The 14,270-nt window shown below is 44.5% G+C and overlaps 1 long non-coding RNA gene across 1 annotated transcript; it reads right to left on the reverse strand.

Moving 5' to 3' along the window:
* Positions 1-2,493: 2,493 nt before the first annotated feature.
* Positions 2,494-4,954, reverse strand: LOC135370086 (uncharacterized). Its single transcript, XR_010415208.1, has 2 exons — positions 4,511-4,954; positions 2,494-2,933 (listed from the first exon to the last, which is right to left on the reverse strand). It is a non-coding gene; the product is annotated as an uncharacterized LOC135370086 (long non-coding RNA).
* Between the last annotated feature and the right edge of the window lie 9,316 nt (positions 4,955-14,270).

Genomic DNA, 14,270 nt, shown 5'->3' on the forward strand with positions numbered 1-14,270 from the left:
AGTAGGGACCCCGGCGGGTATTCAGACTCCGGCTGAATAACGTTCTCCTCCCGGCGTACATACCGTATGTGCAAGGATACATCTGAAAATGAAATAGTTTTCGAGGAATCGAATTAAATCGAATACCCGAACCATACCCCGTTTCGGTTTCCTACTCACCGTGACGGCACGAACAGTGAGTGCAAAACTACGGTAATTCGATGGAAGCGAAGTCTAAGTTTCATGCGCAGCATGAAACGCATCAAGGCAGGTACAAAAGTTAGAGCATGTTCCCGTGAATATATTCAGCAAAATGACCATTTGACAGAAAAATGACGTCACTACCGGTGTATGGTGCGGCCTACATTCAAGTCACGGCCTCAATCTTTAAAATGCTGTAATAAATTTTCAAAGGTAAATTCAGAGGTACAGCTTTCTAAGGGGTGTATCTCCTTACACCCTACAGACTTTACACCTTAATGGGTATGAGTTATCAAACACCATTTTTACACTGGAAAGGGTGTAAAAAAGTTTAGTGTGTACGCCTTTTCTGTGACACTTATGCTGTTCATAATTGTCACAAAAAAGGCGTACGCCTCCCGTTTTCAACAAATCAGGACAGATAACGATATCATTCGAGATGATGGTTGGCTAGGAGCGTGCTATGCGGTGAAGTTCATTTTTAAGAGTGTACGCGACTCAACGTTGTACATAGGTATTGCACATGAGTGTTCCAGCTCACGTCACACGTGAGATGAACTCGCAGAATTTTCACATGCTCAACTAACTGAATCGGTTGCCTCAGCCTCTCCCATTCGTCGCCCCACTTTGTGCCAACTTTCCTCTTGGCTTCGCGCCGTACAGTCGTTTCTTATTGACGCTCGTCACTTTGTTTCAGAGTTCGGTATTTTTCCCATCTGGTGAGTATAATTTCCATTAACCATTTAGCATGATACCTCTCTCGTCAGCAAGAGACCTCTACCTGTTTGTAAACAAATGACGTCATAGTGTTCGACAGCGCCACGAGTTTGGTAGAGTTGAACTACGTTGAAAGCTAGTAGCGAACGCGACCTTCGGTCCTAGTTTTCTCTCAATGGGAGGCAGCAAACAATTGCCAATTCGTGGAACCCAGCTCTCCCCTTCCGAGCTGTTTCGGTTTCGGTCTGTCTACCAAAGTCATGATGACGTTTCTCGGGTAGAGGTTTATTTAGACTCCCCGAGTTGCCTTCTGTGCGTCGTAGTCCGTACTTTCGAAACTACAACGTGGGTTCCGAAACCAAATACTACATGTTGAGGGAATTCGACGAGAAGGGAAAGACGTCCAAAACGTTGCGCAGAAACAATAACCGCATTGTTTACAAACGGTTTGGCCGCCGATCACGGGCGCTGCCATCTTAAAGGTCACGTGTGCCTTGACGTTTGCTGTTACGTGCGACCAGTACCTGTCCAGGATGCATTGCGTTCGCCCAGTAAGCTTTCGTCTACGGAACCATACATTGGATCCCCCCCCCCCCCCCCCCGCAGCAACGCGTTATTGCTCGATTATATGTCGGAAGTACAACCGAAATTATGGAGTAAAAATTGGCGTGGCCGTTCAATCGAAGACTTCGCTATATAGTTCTGCCATTCGTTTGCTGCTGTAGGTGGCAGTCGGGGTGCGTCTCTGATGCAGAGCAAAGAAAAGGCACATTCATGGGTTAACGGCAGGTGAATAATAACGTGAGGGGTATAGCACTGAAATCAGCCAGGCGATTAGGTCGCAAGGGGCCGAGTTGCGCTTGGCGCCATCCCTATAGGCAGGAACATCGGCGGGGCCCTATATGACAACCAGCGGACAGCACACCAGTCTCTTTAGCTCACCATAACTGAGCTTTCAGTCGGTGTGTATGTGTACTCATATTTCATGTTTCCTTTTTGATAAAAACGAAAAGTGGTAGACGTATAGCTAGCTCTCCTGCTTGATGACAATACACAAATTTGGTGTCCATATCTATTCCTGAAATGGCTATATAGAAGCTTAATAGAAACCTGTTCAAAGAAGGACGAGATTTTTTTTTCACGTTCGTGACGGCGCTGTAATATATACATACGGCATTTCAGAATTGTTTTAATTCATCTCGTCTTCATATTTATCGGGACACCACCCGCGTTAAAATCTGCGCCATGGTTACCGAGAAAAAGCACAAAAATATGTTCCACAGGAAATACATTGGGACGGAGAGGTGCTATAGCCTCTTAAACAAAACTACGTTTAAAGATTATGGGCACCAAGTCTGAAAATTCATCTTTGTTACGGCGAGCAGAATGCAAATATAGCCGGACTCTCAATTTGCCCCAGAAAGAGGCTCATGCCCCATTTGGGGGTGATGACCCCCAGTTTGAGTAACATATGGAGTAAGTGGTGTTGCCTTTACCCTCTTGCTGAGTAACCAACCATCGGCGCTAGTGAAGAAAAGCAAACGAGACCTTTTGAAACATTTATTTATCTCAAAGTAAGTCATACCCAGTCCAATGCAGAATTCAAATTCAAAAAGTATTTTATTCACACCAACTGACCCATTTTTAGGCGTATATATTAACACCCTTAACATGACACCCGCGGGGAAAGGTTGTCTTCTGCTCTGTTCTAAACAACTTTTAGGTGTAGCTGCGTCCTATATCATAACTGCCTCGCTTTTAGGTGTGTATATTGACACCCTTGTGGAATATTGCTCTATTCTTCTACTACGCCGCATCTCCTCCTTTTATATTCGATTACAAAATCTTTATAGCGTTGTGGCATCTTGACTGCCCTTCCAGACCGAGTTTTGTGACTGATCAGATAAAGATAATTTTGCAGTGGATATTCAGCGTGTCTATGATGAGTGGACTGTTGGATTTCTTCTCTTGCTTCTTTCTGGGTTGAGGTGGCTGACTGCACAGTAAGCGTGTTCTCTGAAGCACCAGTATCACCCCTGTTGATGAGAGGATCCATATGAGCAAACACAGCTAATGCCCTGGTCTTACACACTAAATTTCAAAACACCCTTTTTGGTGTAATTCAGCGGTATCATAACTGACTCCCTTTTTGGTGTATATGAACACCCTTTGGAAAAGTTACACCCCTCAGAAAAGGTGTATTCCTTACACCCAAATTGGTGTGTTTCAACGGTATCATAACTGACTGCCCTTTTGGTGTAATCCTACGCCCAGCGGAATCTGTACACCCTTCTGGAAAGGGTTTAAATGGAGTGCACCATGTGCCGTATATGAGACACGGCGAAATGAAGTCCGCGAACGTGTCTGAGGAATGTCTGAAGATGCCATGGCTGGGCTTTGGAATCCCAGCAATCTAATTCCAGCAACCACTGTAAGCTAAACTGATACAGATACATAAATGATACGGATGATACAGATGAATACATATAAATAAATAAAATAAAATAAAATATCGTAAAATATAATAAAATATCGTAAAATATAATAAAAATAAACTAAATAAATACTGATATTAGTGCAAATTTTGTTCACTTGAACATACAGTTCTTCATGGTTTCCTGTTTGTTAGTGCAATATGTACCCTTGTATTCGTTATGCAAATGCTCTCTTCCTCTGTTCTGTGAATACACAACTTTTTGCTCTGCCTATCGTTTATCGTAATTCTTTTTTGCTGAATATGCACTGCACTTGCTTACCACACTGTATTGGGCTGACATCTGACATAATGTCCACGGCAACATTGGGCAGGACAAGTATTTTTTACTTTATGGTATTAGTTAATGATGAAGTCATGTCGTAAATATTAGGTACTGACAGCACAAGAAGGTAATTCGTTATTCGCCACATATCCATTCATTTCCTTTTCTTAAGAAAATGTCAAACTGGAACACATGTTTCACCTACTGTGGATGTCCCCCAAATAAGTGTCTCATTAGTATATATGTTGTTCATTTACACCATATTTACACCAAAATGTGATAACACGTTGGAAAGAGTGTGTAAACACTAACACCCCATTAGCACCACTTCTGGTGACTGTTTTTTCCATACAAGGTGTAATAGGGGAGTATATGCAATGTTACACCCTTATTACACCTCAAACACACCAAAAAAGGTGTTCTGAAATTTACAGTGTATCCCCTGTGACGGATATATCCAGCCTCAGAGTAAGCGCTGTAAATTTGCAAAAAAATAGCGCTTATTTACCCGCCACCGGGTTTAGAGTGTACACCCAGGCGACACACTTATCACCACATTTCACGTGACGGTGCAGTACACCATTGTTACACCCTCAGGAGCTTCCAAAACAAAGTTGTAGGGTGTGAAAGGGGTGTGATCTTTGTTAATACACCTATTTTACACATTTAAAGGTGTGAAACGATTTAGAGTGTACATTACACCCATATAACGCCCCAATGCAAACTTCTTTTTTTCTCAGAAGGGTGTAACAGGGGTGTGCAAGACGATTTAGACCCAAATTACACCCCATTTGCACCGAGAAGGGTGCTCAGAATTTTACAGTGTATCCGTCAGCATGATGATTAGCGCTTACCTGGGATCGGTGCTGACAGTTTTACACGGCACAGGGTCTGCCGTGGTGGTGGACGCTTTGCCTGGAGTTATTGTTGTTGAAGCCGTGGTCGGGGTCGATGTGGCGGTGACAGCCTCAGTCCCCGTCACGAAGTTACACTCCTTTACGGGCTTCCAATGTGTGCCAACATACTCGTCAACACTTGCACCGGCCGACTGATCTTGCTGACGAAATTCGCAGCTGCTCTCCAGTGCGGACGACGTGTCATCAAACATGCGTTCCATACTGCAACCACTTAATTCCTTGTACGGTGTACCTCCGCCTGTGTGAGCCTCAGATAGGGGAAGCAGAACTCCTCGTTTCATCGACGATTCTGTAATATCGTTGTACTCGAAATATGCAACTCAAGGTGCTGAGACCACGCCGTCTTTGCAGTTGGCGCCCGGCAAGAGATCTTTTACGCACGCCGGCGACGCAACTAATGGGCTCCCCCATCAGCATGCCTATATATAAGACAGCCTCCTGACGTAACGGTCACGAGACCGCTGGAGAACATGATAAATTTATGTTCTACGGCTGGGGAGTGCTTGCTGTGTGGGCGGTCCGCGCCGTCCGCGCGCACACACGCCGTCCGCGTTCCGTCGGTGTACTTGAAACGCTCATCTCTCTCTCTGTCTTTTTTTTCTTCGCTTCTCCTACCCAGGCAGCACTAGAGTCACTAAATATTAGTGACTATATATATACCTATATATTAGTATACCTATAGTACCTAATATTAGTACCTATTTAGTGACTCTAGGCAGCACGGGTGGTCGGCGCGCAATCGGGGCGTGGCCGGGGATCGACCGTACTTTCTCGGTTCCCGAAGTCGGACCATACGTCGCTTTGTAACACCGGGCCACTAAATGCCTGCAGTCGGAATGCGACAAACTGAGTTAGCGCCCCAACGGCTTCCGGACTAGCACACGATGCGATGTTTCCCCTCTACTTATTAGAATGTATTTCAATAATCACACCATGTTTCACAGTGAAGAGTTTTGTCGGTGACACTGAAACACTCAAAATGCGTGTGAACTTGCAAGAAAGAAAAGTGCCATGACTATGCTATGAATATTGGTTCCAGGGCCTCAGTCTTTTCCCTTCCTTTTCCCCTTTTTTATAATAAACATATACTCTCTCCTCTATCCGATTCGCTGTGTTCAAATGTTGATTGCAACAAACGTGGAAATTCATTCACAAGGCGTTTTTAGGTGAGGGTGTGTTTCAAATTTACACCCATAAAACACCCTTGTAGTTTGACAAGGGTGTAGCGATGGGTGTAACTGAAAAAAAGTGGGACGTTATCCGCAAGTGACACCCTATTTACACCCAAGAGGGTGTAAAAGGATTTACTGCGTTGCTGAGCGGAGCTGTGAAACCAGCATAATTTTCCTCTCACGAATTCGAATACAATTTTTAAACACCATATTCCCAATTCAAATGGGGTGTAAAAAAGGTGTATTAGACGTGAGCACCTGTTTCAACATTCACTTTACACCCTTAATGATCAACATTGGATGAAACGTCGCGTATGTCGATATCAGACCTTTAGTAATGCTCTTCTTGCACCCTTTGCGGGATAGAAAAGGGTCGAACATGAGAGAACTGATGGAGAACGGTACGTAATCCAGGAGATGTGGGTTCGAGTCCATACACACTAAATTTCAAAACACCCTTTTTGGTGTAATTCAGCGGTATCATAACTGACTCCCTTTTTGGTGTATATCAACACCCTTTGGAAAAGTTACACCCCTCAGAAAAGGTGTATTCCTTACACCCAAATTGGTGTATTTCAACGGTATCATAACTGACTCCCTTTTTGGTGTAATCCTACGCCCAGTGGAATCTGTACACCCTTCTGGAAAGGGTGTAAATGGAGTGCACCATGTGTCGTATATGAGACACGGCGAAATGAAGTCCGCGAACGTGTCTGAGGAATGTCTGAAGATGCCATGGCTGGGCTTTGGAATCCCAGCAATCTAATTCCAGCAACCACTGTAAGCTAAACTGATACAGATACATAAATGATACGGATGATACAGATGAATACATATAAATAAATAAAATAAAATATCGTAAAATATAATAAAAATAAACTAAATAAATACCGATATTAGTGCAAATTTTGTTCACTTGAACATACAGTTCTTCATGGTTTCCTGTTTGTTAGTGCAATATGTACCCTTGTATTCGTTATGCAAATGCTCTCTTCCTCTGTTCTGTGAATACACAACTTTTTGCTCTGCCAATCCTTTATCGTAATTCTTTTTTGCTGAATATGCACTGCACTTGCTTACCACACTGTATTGGGCTGACATCTGACATAATGGCCACAAAAACATTGGGCAGGACAAGTATTTTTTACTTTATGGTATTAGTTAATGATGAAGTCATGTCGTAAATATTAGGTATGATCGTAAATATTAGGTACTGACAGCACAAGAAGGTAATTCGTTATTATATATATTCGCCACATATCCATTCATTGCCTTTTCTTAAGAAAATGTCAAACTGGAACACATGTTTCACCCACTGTGGATGTCCCCCAAATAACTGTCTCATTAGTATATATGTTGTTCATTTACACCATATTTACACCAAAATGTGAAAACACGTTGGAAAGAGGGTGTTTCGAAATAACACCACTTCTGGTGACTGTTTTATCCATAGAAGGTGTAATAGGGGAGTATATGCAATGCTACACCCTTATTACACCTCAAACACACCAAAAAAGGTGTTCTGAAATTTACAGTGTACAGCTGGCTAACCTTTTCAGTTAGTTTCATCTCTCATAGAAAAGGGCGTTTTTATGATCTTACACTTCTTTTGAGCGCATAAACGTGCAAAATGATTTACTGTGTGGAAGTCTGCTGTGCTCATTTTCATATCTCACGTCTTATGTTTCTGGTGTAATGGCGTAGTGTACTGCTCTCCAGCGGTGAATCACCTCAGGCCATAGTCATGATCTGTTTGTTTGTTGTTGTTGTTGTTGCTGCATTCAGGGTAGTGCTTGCCATAGACGCAAGGACGTCGATCTGTATGCCTCGGTATGCTGCCGCGGAAGCTTGTATTACACAAGCCATTTTGGGGGAAGTATTTCCCACAAAACAACTTCATATTGAAAGGTGTTTTCAATGCAATACTCTCCTTTTAACGGTGTTTTTGTTTTTGAATTTTGAATTGTGTGTTTGTTTTGTTTTCGTTATAAGAGTGTTAAAAACACTATTATCAGTGTCATTTACTGCCCTCCTTTGTTCTGTTTACGAATTTATATCTGCTCTCGAAGAGTCATTAGATTTCCTATCTCGCGAAAACAAGTCTACATGCCGCTTCTAGGAGACTTTAACATTAATATTCTTAATGAGCTAAATCCTTTTTGCCTCTCATTTATGACTTGTCTTATTAGTTTTGGTCATGATTGCCCTATTAAATCACCTACAGGAGTAACTTCGACTTCTTCGACTTTGCTCGATCATATGTAACCATAAACCATAAAGGGACCGCCGCATGCAGCGGCATGCAAACCGAAACTCTAGTGTGGGTGTATCACACGACCGACAATATTCGCGACGGCGAAATTTTCACTTGAGACAACGTCACACTTTGCACGCAATTTGAACAAACGTGCAGCTATATAGAGCAGACGACGGTAAAACGGAAGTCCCTCGCCCACAAAACGGTCAAAACGTCACACGGAATTCCAGGCGGAGGAACCAATCGCCGGACACGGAAGACGACCGATTCCGCTTTGCATCGAGATTTCCGCTGTGTCGATGTTTTGCCGGGCATAATTGTGGAATCCCGTCCGTGTCGTGCTGCATAAATTATTATGGAAGATCGATGCATCATTTGCTGACGCTCGTAGAATACTTCGTAAGTGGAATCGCAGAGTTAAACGCGTACGCCGACACGAACACACAACGACCTGCGGCAAAACGCCTGTGCGCCGCTTGGATAATCTTGTGTGGTTGTCTATTTATCTTAACGCTTCCAGTTATAACTCGACACCAACAAGATTAGCACACAGTTTTAACGATTTATAAGCTAATCCTTTGCAAACTGGTCACTTCGCTCACGGAGTGTCACGAGGTTTGATGAGCCAGGAATTTCCCAACGCGCCGATGACCAGAGAAGGATAACGGACGTATCCTAAGACGTAAGACGTAAGAAGGAAAGTCAGCCTCGCTACTGATCAGGCGCATCCAACGCATGCATCAAACAAAGGTGGTTGTATTTTATGCAACCATGCCTTTCCACAGCAATTTTTCAGTCTTGCCACAGAGGCTCTCTCGAGCAAACGCACCAAAAATAACCGATGCCCATTTCGAGTACCAACTATTCTTCAAAGCAAATTCCATGGAAATTGTCGGACCAAGTGAAGCACGTGTCAATTTTGATATGGTTGTGGCTCTGTAATAGCTTGGTAACGTAAAAGTAACTCGGTACTATCGAGTAACAGGAACGCGTTCCTTTTGTTACTTTGGTAACGGGTAACGTATTTAGTCCCTTTTTTTCGTGGTAACGAGTAACGGTATTTAGTTCCTTTTTTTCGGTAACGTGTACAAGTCTGGCTGATACTAGCTTTTAATTTCGTTTCCGTTACTGTTTCCGGTAATGGGACGGCTGTTACAGAGCTGCGGGAGTATACAGCTCGTTCGGTGCTTGTGCTTGTTTGTTCTGTACCTGTTTACACCCATTTTAAGGGTGTTTTTGTTTTTCAACGCCCATTATAGCAGTGTTTCATTAGGAATACACTTAACTAAAGGGTTTATTACAAAACACCCATCATTCGAGTGTAAAGGCAACACCAAAAAAAGGGGGAATTTGTTTATTACGGAAAAAAAGAGGCAGGTAAAAAGGAAAGGTCAGCCAGGCAGAAGCTGACAGGCGGGGGATGGTCGTTTTTGCTCGTGGGGTGTAAGACGAAGTAGACGCAGTTGATGGGACCGACACCTTCAGTCGCCGAACAGCGGCAACTGGTGGGCGGGATGACGAGTAAGGTATCGTGAGTAGGCGCGAAGGGTTTCGAGGTCGCGCAGAATGTGTGCTGGAGACTCCTTGCCCTCTGCTAGGGCCAGGTATGTCCCTGTCGTTTTGGGAACACCCAGGCAGACGCGCAGGCTGCGGGCCTGGATGTTGAGGAGCTCGCGTTCATTGGCTTTGCTTACGGCGTGGAGGACTGGGAGGCTGTACCTCAGGGTTCCGGTCACCAGGGAGGTGTGGACGAGCTTAAAGTCGGTGCAGGTAGGGCCCCATGACCCAGGGGAAAAATAGTTCCGACGCCACTGCTCGTAGGTGTCCGGTATGCAAAACTGCTTGGGACTGCCGTCCACTTCAACTTCTTTCGAATCTCCTCGAAGTCGTCGTGTTTGAAGTGGTCCTGATAGTGGCGTTTTGTTAGCGCCGCAGGACAGCGAACGCAATGGAAAGATCAGACAAGCACTACTTTGATACGTCCGGCTGTTCTACGCACAGTTGAAGTGTTATTAAATACTGTGCGGAGGCACTTATTTTTATCGGCTGATTCACAAGTACAGCGCTGAACACTGTCACTGCTGCATTCATAGCTGCAACTTCGAAGTGAAACATCCAGTAACCTGAGTTTTGTAGTGTTCCCAAGTGGCTGAAACGATGTAGGAGTGTGTCACGAATTACACCATGGGTTTATTCATGGGCGGCTGTGTCACGTCGCCCGGTGAGAGCAAACACCACAGGGTGACACTCTCCTCGTATCGATACATGAAGGGTGTGCAACGAGATTCATGAATTTTACTCGGCCGACAAAAGCGCTTCCAAGTCGCTATCTCCGCACAAGACGATCATTTCGCTGTCCGGGGTGGAGTCTCTGTATCGGAGGAATTCTTCTCCGTGGAATTGTCCAGGCAGCAACAATAACCCGTTTGTGGGTCAACCCGTGGTTTTTCCCGGATTGAGGTGACCAGGTGTGTGCACCTTCCCAACCCTATCTGGTATTCACACCACCTGATTCACACCCAGGACGCTATCTCATAGGTGAAGGAGATCATTTGTAATAAAGCGCAGAACCGCGACATTCGCACGGGGACCACTCAGTTTCAAAACAACTAAGTTTCCTAAGTTTCAAAAACAACTAAGGAATTAACGACCTCAAGACTTCCTGGCCACTGACGTAGGTGCGACAAAAAACTACAGAACAGCGATGTTGGAATGAACCATGTTTGAGATGGTCGATGGAAGGCGCTGCGTAACAAGCACAGAACAGCGACGAGAACATTGACCGAGTATTCTGTGTCCGTGGATGTAAGGGATCCGGAAAAAACGGTCCCGGAAAAAAGGGTCCCGGAAAGACGCTCGTTGGACGTACTCGCCCGATGGATGTGATGACTCGTTGGATGTAATGACCCGTGGATGTAGTGGCCAAAAATGGATGTAACGTCTCGTTGGATGTAACGGCACAATGGATGTAACAGCATGTTGGACGTTACGGCTCGTTTTTGGATGTACCGGCGCGTTGGATGAAATGGCACGTTGGATGTAGTGGCACGGAATCTGGAGAGAAGACGGTATGTCTCCACGGACGGCTAAGAGTACGCGGCTTTTTGTTGCTTCTATACAGCTCAGCTAAGCCTAAAGCTCAGCTGATTTTCGAGTGTTACAGAATAGAATGGTACTCACAAGATGTGTTCATAAGGGAACACTGATTATGTGTGCAAAATAGTTATTCCAAACTCCTCTCGGTTTTTCGAGAAAGTGATTTTTTATTTTCACTGACATTCCGTTTTGTGGCTGCAAACCCTGTGTGGACGACACATTCGTGGTCTGCCCGTGCTCCGACTTGGCATGACATTTGGCTTGGTTTCTTCCGCCAAGCCGGCCGGTTTCTCCTACCGAGCCGTCTGCTGCGCATATTGACATTGGGGAAGTGATGAACAGTTCGCTCCTAGGGAGCCTGTATATTTCTGGACTTCACTGAACCCACGAGGAACGTGTTTTGCTTCCTTCGACTGCAAAGCATTTGTTAGGGCAGTACTGACTTCCTGGTGTCTTTTGTGTTCTGTGCTGCGTGCCAAGAATGCGTAATTGCTCCCGTCTGCAAGAACATTTCAGCATGCAGTTGCAATGTTTCAAACTACAACTTTCCAAAATCCGAAAGAGAAAGATATTGACTGCAACAATCGGTTACAACTCCGCCGACTGGGTGCCACCTTCGAAAGTAGCGATTTGATCTGTTCATTTCGCTCATACGAATGTTACGGAAGCAATGCGCAACTTGTTTCACACGAAGCCGATGATGTCTCGTCCAGGGGGGGGGGGGGATATGTTTCTTAAAGATAAAGAAAGGGGGGAAACATTTACACCTAAAGGGTGTTAGTTATCGAACCCTCCAAAACACTCAAAAGGGCGTGATACACTGGACTAAAAACACCTTTCTGATGAGTGTATTTTCTTCTTGTGGGTGTTCATTTACACCCTTAAGGGTGTTAGTTATGGTATCGCGTGATTACACCCTAAAGGGTGTTTAGAATTCAAGAGTGTAGGTCACGTTCCTCAAGCTCGGAACAAGTACTTGATATCCCTTCCATGGGTACACAGATGCTCAGGCGAGAAGCGAATATCCGGAGACAGCTCTCCTACAGAGCGGTGGGACCCTTGTACGATTCTTGCGTGAATGAGCGATGACCACCTGAAGCACAATCACGCTGAAATGTGTAATCTTTCTCTTTCTTTTTTCTCGTCAGTTGTTATCAGACTTGGAACCAAGAAGATACATAAATAAGAATTCCCAACCAGCACAACGTACTGGAAGTCGAGTGCAATAGGGGTGGGCGGTACACAGTAAAACATTTTACACCTTTATTTGCTCAGAAAAGGTGTATTCTTATCAAAACACCCTTTTCTATTCCGCAAAGGGTGCAAAAAGAGCATTACTAAAGGTGTGGTGGTGGTAGTGGTGGTGATAGGGCATATTACTAAAGGTGTAATATCCACGTACACCACGTTTTATCCAATGTCGATCATTAAGGGTGTAAAGCGGGGTGTTGAAACAGGTGTTACCATCGAATACACCTTTTTTACACCCCATTTGAATTTTGAATATAGTGTTAAAAAATGTATGGAATTTTAACGTGTTTTATTTCATGAGAAAAAAATTATGCTGGTTTGACAGCTCCGGTCAGCAAGTAATCACATTACAGACGATAACCTGAGTTAAAATCACAGTATTGGACAGGGAGAGATGTTAGAAATTTAGCTTATATGTTTGACTCGTTGCAAGCGTGGGTGTTAACTGCAAAAACGCATTCCCGTCAACGTTACAAACGTTTCCAGACCCACCACACGTAACCAACGTGCCCCAAGAAATTGTATTTCAGTATATGATCCATCCGACACGCCAATAGGCAACTGAGGGTGCCCGAGGTCTCTTCATGCCTCTGCACTCACGCTGGTCCCACAGTGTTACCATGCAAACGAGGCGTGCCTGCGATGTATTGCACTCCGGTTTAGGTTCTACGATGGAACCACGGCTGGAGGTCTGCCATGTTCAGGATGGTGCTTGCCATTGAAGCAAGAACGTCGAACTGTATGTCTCGGCCGGTGGTCATGGTATGCTGCCGCGGAAGCTTCTATTGCACTATTTGCGAGGGAATATTTGCTAGCAAATAATTCCATCATAAAAGGTGTTTTCAACAGAATACTCCCATTTTAAGGGTGTTTTTGTTTTTAAACGCCCATTATAGCAGTGTTTTATTAGGAATACACTTAACTAAAGGGTTTATTACAAAACACCCATCATTCGAGTGTAAAGGCAACACCAAAAAAAGGGGGAATTTGTTTATTACGGAAAAAAAGAGGCAGGTAAAAAGGAAAGGTCAGCCAGGCAGAAGCTGACAGGCGGGGGATGGTCGTTTTTGCTCGTGGGGTGTAAGACGAAGTAGACGCAGTTGATGGGACCGACACCTTCAGTCGCCGAACAGCGGCAACTGGTGGGCGGGATGACGAGTAAGGTATCGTGAGTAGGCGCGAAGGGTTTCGAGGTCGCGCAGAATGTGTGCTGGAGACTCCTTGCCCTCTGCTAGGGCCAGGTATGTCCCTGTCGTTTTGGGAACACCCAGGCAGACGCGCAGGCTGCGGGCCTGGATGTTGAGGAGCTCGCGTTCATTGGCTTTGCTTACGGCTTGGCTTAGCTTGTATCGATTCAATGCTACGCCTTCCCCAATGGTTTCGCGATAAAACTGTATCCACATATTTGTCTTTGAAGCCGGACAACCACGGCAATGCAACGATCAAGCAGCGTTCCGTTTACATTTCTACAGTTCCTCTGTTCCTACAGTTCCTACAACCTCTCTTTTCTGTGCCACATTCCTTATTCAGAAAGGCATAATTGAATGAGTATTTTCTGTATTTTTTTTCTCAGCTCAAACACCTTCTGTTCATAGATTTTGAACAGACACGTTCTGGTCATAGAAACGTAAATTTCTGATGATTCTTCATTTTCTGTAATTGGGTGACACGAGTTGGTTTAGGTATCAGTTCCTCGACAATTTCAAACACTCTGAATGTATTAACATGTATCGCTACATATCCGAAAATGAAAAATAGCTGATCTCCGCGGGAACGACATCAGTTGATTTCCAGAACATATATTATAATAAATCTCAGTGTGTCTCTATGTGCGAAACTTATTCACACCAAAGAATTCCAAGGATACCTTAACGTGTCGCACACAAGCTGCATTCACACACTACAAGCAGCGTGAAACGGG

The sequence above is a fragment of the Ornithodoros turicata genome, chromosome 10, assembly GCF_037126465.1.
Source record: "Ornithodoros turicata isolate Travis chromosome 10, ASM3712646v1, whole genome shotgun sequence".
In the NCBI taxonomy this organism is placed as follows: domain Eukaryota; kingdom Metazoa; phylum Arthropoda; class Arachnida; order Ixodida; family Argasidae; genus Ornithodoros; species Ornithodoros turicata.